This window comes from Petromyzon marinus, chromosome 69 (genome assembly GCF_048934315.1).
Source record: "Petromyzon marinus isolate PM22_M1 ecotype Great Lakes invasive population chromosome 69, UKy_Petmar_22M1.pri1.0, whole genome shotgun sequence".
Classification (NCBI taxonomy): Eukaryota; Metazoa; Chordata; class Hyperoartia; order Petromyzontiformes; family Petromyzontidae; genus Petromyzon; species Petromyzon marinus.
In genome coordinates this window covers 4,719,132-4,726,735 of record NC_133735.1, presented here as the reverse complement: position 1 = coordinate 4,726,735, position 7,604 = coordinate 4,719,132, and positions in this window count along the sequence as shown.

Genomic DNA, 7,604 nt, shown 5'->3' with positions numbered 1-7,604 from the left:
GAGTCACGGGGCCCATAGCATCACCGCCATCATCATCATCACCATCATCACCATCATCATCACCATCATCATCATCACCATCACCGCCATCATCATCATCATCACCGTCACTGCCATCATCATCATCATCACCGTCACCGCCATCATCATCATCATCACCATCATCATCACCATCACCGCCATCATCATCATCACCGTCACTGCCATCATCATCACCGTCACCGCCATCATCATCATCATCACCGTCACGGCCATCATCATCACCGTCACCGCCATCATAATCACCGTCACCGCCATCATCATCACCGTCACCGCCATCATCATCACCGTCACCGCCATCATCATCACCGTCACCGCCATCATCATCACCGTCACCGCCATCATCATCACCGTCACCGCTATCATCATCACCGTCACCGCTATCATCATCACCGTCACCGCTATCATCATCACCGTCACCGCCATCATCATCACCGTCACCGCTATCATCACCGCTATCATCACCGCCACCTTCACCGCCATCATCATCACTGTCACCGCCATCATCATCACCGCCACCTTCACCGCCATCATCACCATCGCCACCATCATCATCACCGCCATCATCATCACCGCCATCACCATCATCACCGCCACCTTCACCGCCATCATCATCACCGCCATCATCATCACCGTCACCGCCATCATCATCACCGCCACCTTCACCGCCATCATCACCGTCACCGCCATCATCATCACCGTCGCCGCCATCATCATCACCGCCGCCACCATCACCGCCACCATCATCACCGCCACCATCATCACCGCCACCTTCACCACCATCATCATCACCGCCGCCATCACCGTCGCCGCCATCATCACCACCGCCATCATCACCATCATCACCACCGCCTTCACCATCATCACCATCATCACCACCGCCATCACCATCATCACCATCATCACCACCGCCATCACCATCATCACCATCATCACCATCACCATCACCACCGCCATCACCATCACCATCATCACCATCATCACCATCATCACCGCCATCACCATCATCACCATCATCACCATCATCATCACCGCCATCATCACCACCATCATCACCACCATCATCACCATCACCACCGCCATCACCATCATCACCATCATCACCACCGCCTTCACCAAGGCGGGGGAGGCGGCGGCGCTGTGAGGATTCCCAATTAAAGCGAAACCTCCACAAGCCGCCCTGCGTCGTCTTTGTTCTTGTTGTTGTTGTCTTTGTTGTTGTCTTTGTTGTTGTCTTTGTTGTTGTTGTCTTTGTTGTTGTTGTCTTTGTTGTTGTCGTTGTTGTTGTCTTTGTTGTTGTTGTCTTTGTTGTTGTCGTTGTTGTCTTTGTTGTTGTAGTCTTTGTTGTTGTAGTCTTTGTTGTTGTTGTCTTTGTTGTTGTTGTCTTTGTTGTTGTTGTTGTCTTTGTTGTTGTTGTCTGTTGTTGTTGTCTTTGTTGTCGCCTTTGTTGTTGTCTTTGTTGTCGTCTTTGTTGTCGTCTTTGTTGTCGTCTTTGTTGTTGTTTTCGTCATTGTTGTTGTCTTTGTTGTTGTTGTTGTTGTTGTCTTTGTTGTTGTTGTCTTTGTTGTTGTTGTCTTTGTTGTTGTCGTCTTTGTTGTTGTTGTCGTCTTTGTTGTTGTTGTCTTTGTTGTTGTCGTCTTTGTTGTTGTTGTCGTCTTTGTTGTTGTCGTCTTTGTTGTTGTCTGTGTTGTTGTTGTTGTCTTTGTTGTTGTTGTCTGTGTTGTTGTTGTTGTCTTTGTTGTTGTTGTCTTTGTTGTCGTCTTTGTTGTTGTCTTTGTTGTTGTTGTTGTCTTTAATGTTGTTGTTGTCTTTGTTGTCGTCTTTGTTGTTGTCGTCTTTGTTGTTGTCGTCTTTGTTGTTGTTGTCTTTGTTGTTGTTGTTGTCTTTGTTGTTGTTGTTGTCTTTGTTGTCGTCTTTGTTGTTGTCTCTGAGATGGGGCGAGGAGGGGGGGGGAGTAGGGGCGGGGTGGGGGGGAGGTTGTGGAGGAGGTGCGGAGTACGCTCATTCCACGTTCCTATGGCGGGGAGAGCTCCTCCCGCATTGGGAACAAGCAGTGTGCAGACCTCGCGAGATGCTGCCCTGAGCGGAGTCTTTATTTGTTTCGTTTAACACGCACACACACAGACACACAGACACATAGACACACACACAGACACACACATACACACACATACACACACACAGACACACATCACACACAAAAACATACACACCACACACACAGACACACATCACACACACAGACACACAGACCACACACACAGATACACACAACAACAACCGCCATTCGCCACTAAGTGGCGGTGACGTCACCACGACGCTTGTGCCAGGCTATGTGCACCCTGAGGCCACGTGAAGTGTCGAACGCCCGCTGGCAGGAGGTCACGGGGCAGACCCAGGTGCCACGGGTCGACTGACTGAGATGACTGGCTGATGCACCACCTGTGCCCCCTACTGTGCCAACCTGCTGTGCTTTAGCCACCCGGCGCTCCGCTCGCTGTTGTGAGCGTCGCTCCTCCGCCCTCCGTTGTTGTTGGAGGGCGACTGCCTCCAACTGCCCAGTAGCATCCTTCACGAGCCTCCTCCACAGAGGCCGATCTTGACACCGCTGGTACCAGTCATCGGCAAGTCCACTCAGCTCCACGTCCTCCTGTACCACATCACTCCATCTCTTCTCTAGCCCGTGCCGCGCCCGCTTAGCCCCCTCAATCCGGCCAAACAAAAGCTGTTTCGGCATGCGGTGGCTGGGCATGCGGGCTACATGATCCAGCCATCGCAGCCTTGCCTGCCGGAGGAGCTCACCGATGGGACCCTGCCCAGATCTTTCAAGGATTTGTGAGCTCCTCACACAATCCAGTCTGGTTAAACCCAGGATGGATCGTAGGCAGGCCAGCCTAAATGTTTCTAACCGGCGAAGATGTTCCATTAGGGGGGTTCACGTTTCGCAAGCGTAAAGAAGGGAGGGAATGAGCGTGGCCGAGAAGACCTGAAGCTTAGTGTGGAGCGACAGACCAGGTAGCTTCCACACAGCGTTACGCAACCGATGAAAAGATATTGCCGCTCAACTGATTCGAAGTGAGACCTCTGCTGTTAAACTGGAGCCGGTCATAAGCACACTGCCCAGGTATGGGAAACTCTCCACTCTCTCCACAACTGCCCCATCACTGATTGGGAGTTGTGGGGGTGGAGTGTCCGATGGTACAAAATACCCAGGCAGGTGCTAAGTTTTGGTAGGGCTGATGGTAAGGCCCCATCTCTTAGTGGCACGCTCCAGTCTCAGCAGCAGCGTCTCCAACCCCTCTGAATGAGCAGCTATTACCAAATCATCGGCATACATAACGTGGTTGAGCAATTGGGAGCCATCCCTTGACCGCACCCTGGCATCGATCAGCCTCCCATTATATCTGTACCATATGAAGATTCCCCCGGTACAGCTATTGAAGGCTTCACGAACTACGTGGTCAAAATAGATGTTAAATAATGTGGGAGCCAGAGGACATCCCTGTCACACCCCAAGGTGTACAGGGAATGGCTCTGACTCCCGGCCACGTTTTACCCGGGCCCGCTCACCATCATGAAGGTCCTTAATGATCGTGAGCAGAGGGTCAGGTACTCCAAAAGCACGAAGAACGACCCAGAGCCCAGGCCTACTGATGGTATCATAGGCCTTGACCAGGTCAATAAAGCAGAGATGTAGGTCTTGTTGGAATTCCCTACACCTCTGCTGTAGCAGACGGACAGAAAATATGGCATCTGTGCCGGACCGCCCTTTCCTGAAACCGCATTGGGGCTCCGCAAGCCTCTCCTCAGCGTGCCTGGCAAGGCGATGCTGAATAATCCTTGCCAGGACCTTTCCCGGCACACTGAGGAGTGAGATGCCCCTGGAGTTGTTACAGTCTGTGCGGTCCCCCTTCTTAAAAAGGGATGCCCTGGTGGTCCCCCTTCTTAAAAAGGGGGACCACCAGGGCATCCTTCCAATCCTGCGGAACCCGTCCAGTGGTCCAGACCGTTGTTATGATGTCATATAGGGCAGTCTGTGCACAAACGCCACCCTCCCTCAGCACCTCGCTTGGGAGATCATCTCTGCCCGCTGCCTTTCCTGGTCTCAGACTCCGGATCGCCTTCAGTACTTCCTCAACAGATGGCACCTCAGCCAGCCACTCACAGGGGGTGACTTCTTCCAATATTTGAGGCACCGCAGCCTCAGCAGGGTCATCCTCACTTTGTGCCACGATGTTTTCCTGGCTGAGGGATTTTCCCTCTCCCAGGACCTCACAGAAATGCTCAGCAAATCTGCAAACCTGTTGCTGGGGGTCGGAGATTGGATCACCGTTTTATCCCCTAATGATGGTAATAGGTGTGGCGCTGCAGGTTACTTTTTTGATGGAGTTAAATAGAGATTTGTGATCACGGGCCACTGAGGCAGACTCCATCTCCTCAGCAACCCGCGACCACCACCCATCCTTGCAGCGCCTCACGGCTCTCCGAACCTCCGAGCAAAGGCTGCGGTAAGCCTCCTCATTCTCTGACGTGGGATTCTGTATCCGATGACAGTGGGCCTGTCGCTTTTTCTCAACCATCCTGAACACCTCCTCTGTCAGCCAGGGTCTCTGGGGAGGTCTGGACCGTGTACCCAAAGCAGCCATTGCAGCTGCATGAGTCACAGTCCTAAACCTCGCCCATTTACCCTCGACATCAGGAGGAGTCGGGGACGATGCCAATCCCAGCCGCAAGTGATGATGGAATTCTCGCTTGCAACTTTCATCATAAAACTGAGACCAGGCCACTTTTAGTTGGAATGGGGTCCTGGGTGTACACCCACCACCAGAGTGGAAGAATGGTAGGCGCATCTTACAGATGACTAGTCGATGGTCAGAGGGCAGATCAGCTCCACGGTAGGTCCTGGTGTCAAGGACATGGGCACGCATCCGCTGGTCCGTCACGATGTAGTCCAGCAGATGTTCTTGCTTGGACCCGGCATGCATCCATGATGTTGTGTGGATGCGCCGATGCCGGAACAGCGTGTTGGTAATTACAAGCCCATGGACTGCACAAAAATCTAGCAGCCTCCTACCGTTGTTATTGAGCTGATCTGGCCCATGCCCTACAATCACTCCAGACCAGGTGCCAGTATCATGACCAACTCGGGCATTGAAGTCACCCAACATGATGACTCTATCCCGAGGGGCCACTTTAGCCAGCACCTGTGACAGGAGGTCATAGAAGGCATCTGACTCATCGGCTTTGCCTGCATCCCTCCACGGATGTTCATCTTCGGTGGGGGCATAAGTAACCACGACCACCATTCCTCGCCTCCGGTTGATGGGAAGGCGAGCCCAAAGTAGCCTGGGGCTTACAGCTTCCCACACCTCACCGCCACGCTCCCACGCCCCCTTCATTCTTTTGTTCAAAAGAAGAGTCACACCCTGTTGTTTGGCAGTCTGCTGCCCCGATTAGAGGACTGTCCACCCCTCATGGTGGCAGGAGCCAGAGCCGGTCCACCGGACCTCCTGAATGCCACATAGATCCAGGTGGTACCGGTCCAGCTCCCGACAGAGGAGTGGCAGCCTCTCCTCCGCAGTGAGCGTTCGAACATTCCACGTGGCCACCCGTAGTGGCTTTTCGTTGTTTCTGGAGGAGCCCCGAGGATAGATATTCAATGTCCTGGCTCCGCCCATTGGGGTTTGGCCAGGAAACATCATAGACGCCTGGCCCCCCGGGGCCTCCGGCACAAGCTTATTAGTTACATATTTAAGTTTAACTCGTGGTTTAGTGGTAATTAATTGAAGGTGGAGGGTTTACCAGCCCCTCGCACCCGTCCAGAGCCCCCATTTAGCTCCTGTGGTGGACACATATGCCATGACGGGAGGAGCCAATCAAAATTGGACCTCCCCCCACAGCACTGTCCACGACAGAGTTGCCCGTCCGGCACCGCGAGGAGGTAGGGGGTTGTTTTGCCGGATATACACACACGCACACACGCGCACACACATGCACACACATACACGCATACGCACACACACGCACACACACACGCACGCTGCAGGGAGGTAAATCTGAAGAGCTCGTAAGCTCTTTGCCGCCGCAACGAGGAGAGGGGGAAGAACACAAGGACAAACGCAGCGATAATCAACAAGAGTGGCCGCTCAAACCGCGCTGCGAGAGCTCTGCTGACTCTCACAGAGACTCAGAGAGACCCACAGAGACTCAGAGACTCTCACAGAGAGTCGGAGAGACTCACAGAGACTCTCACAGAGACTGAGACTCTCACAGAGACCCACAGAGACTCTCACAGAGACCCACAGAGACGCAGAGACTCTCACAGAGACTCTCACAGAGACTCAGAGATCCACAGAGACTCAGACTCTCACAGAGACTCAGAGACTCTCACAGAGACCCACAGAGACTCAGACTCTCACAGACACCCACAGAGACGCAGAGACTCTCACAGACCCACAGAGACGCAGAGACTCTCACAGAGACCCACAGAGACTCACAGAGACTCAGACCCACAAAGACGCAGAGACTCTCACAGAGACCCACAGAGACTCAGAGACTCTCACAGCGACCCACAGAGACGCAGAGACTCTCACAGAGACTCTCACAGAGACGCAGAGACTCTCACAGAGACCCACAGAGACCCACAGAGACTCTCACAGAGACCCACAGAGACTCAGAGACTCTCACACAGAGACCCACAGAGACACTCACAGAGACTCAGAGAGACCCACAGAGACCCACAGAGACTCGGAGACTCTCACAGAGACCCACAGAGACTCAGAGATTCTCACACAGAGACTCTCACAGAGACCCACAGAGACTCACTCTCACACAGAGACTCTCACACAGAGATTCTCACAGAGACCCACAGAGACTCAGACTCTCACACAGAGACTCTCACAGAGAGACTCTCACAGAGACTCACAGAGACTCGGAGAGACCCACAGAGACTCTCACAGAGACTCTCACAGAAACTCAGACAGATCCACAGAGACACACAGAGACCCATAGAGACCCACAGAGACACAGAGACTCGCAGAGATTCACAGAGACTCTCAGAGACTCAGAGAGACTCTCACAGAGACCCACAGAGACTCACAGGGACACAGAGACACACATAGACTCGCAGGGATTCACAGAGACTGTCATAGAGACACACAGACTCGCAGAGATTCACAGAGACTCTCATAGAGACTCACAGAGACTCTCAGACACAGAGACCCACAGGGACTCACAGAGATCCACAGAGACCCACAGAGACTCAGAGACTCTCAGAGACCCACAGAGACTCACAGAGACCCACAGAGACCCAGAGACTCACAGAGACTCTCATAGAGACCCATAGAGACCCACAGAGACTCGCAGAGATTCACAGAGACTCTCAGAGGCTCTCACAGAGACCCACAGGGACTCAGAGACCCACAGAGACTCTCACAGAGACTCTCATAGAGACCCACAGAGACCCACAGACTCACAGAGACTCTCAGACACACAGAGACCCACAGGGACTCACAGAGACCCACAGCGACTCATAGACTCTCACAGAGACGCACAGAGACTCTGGG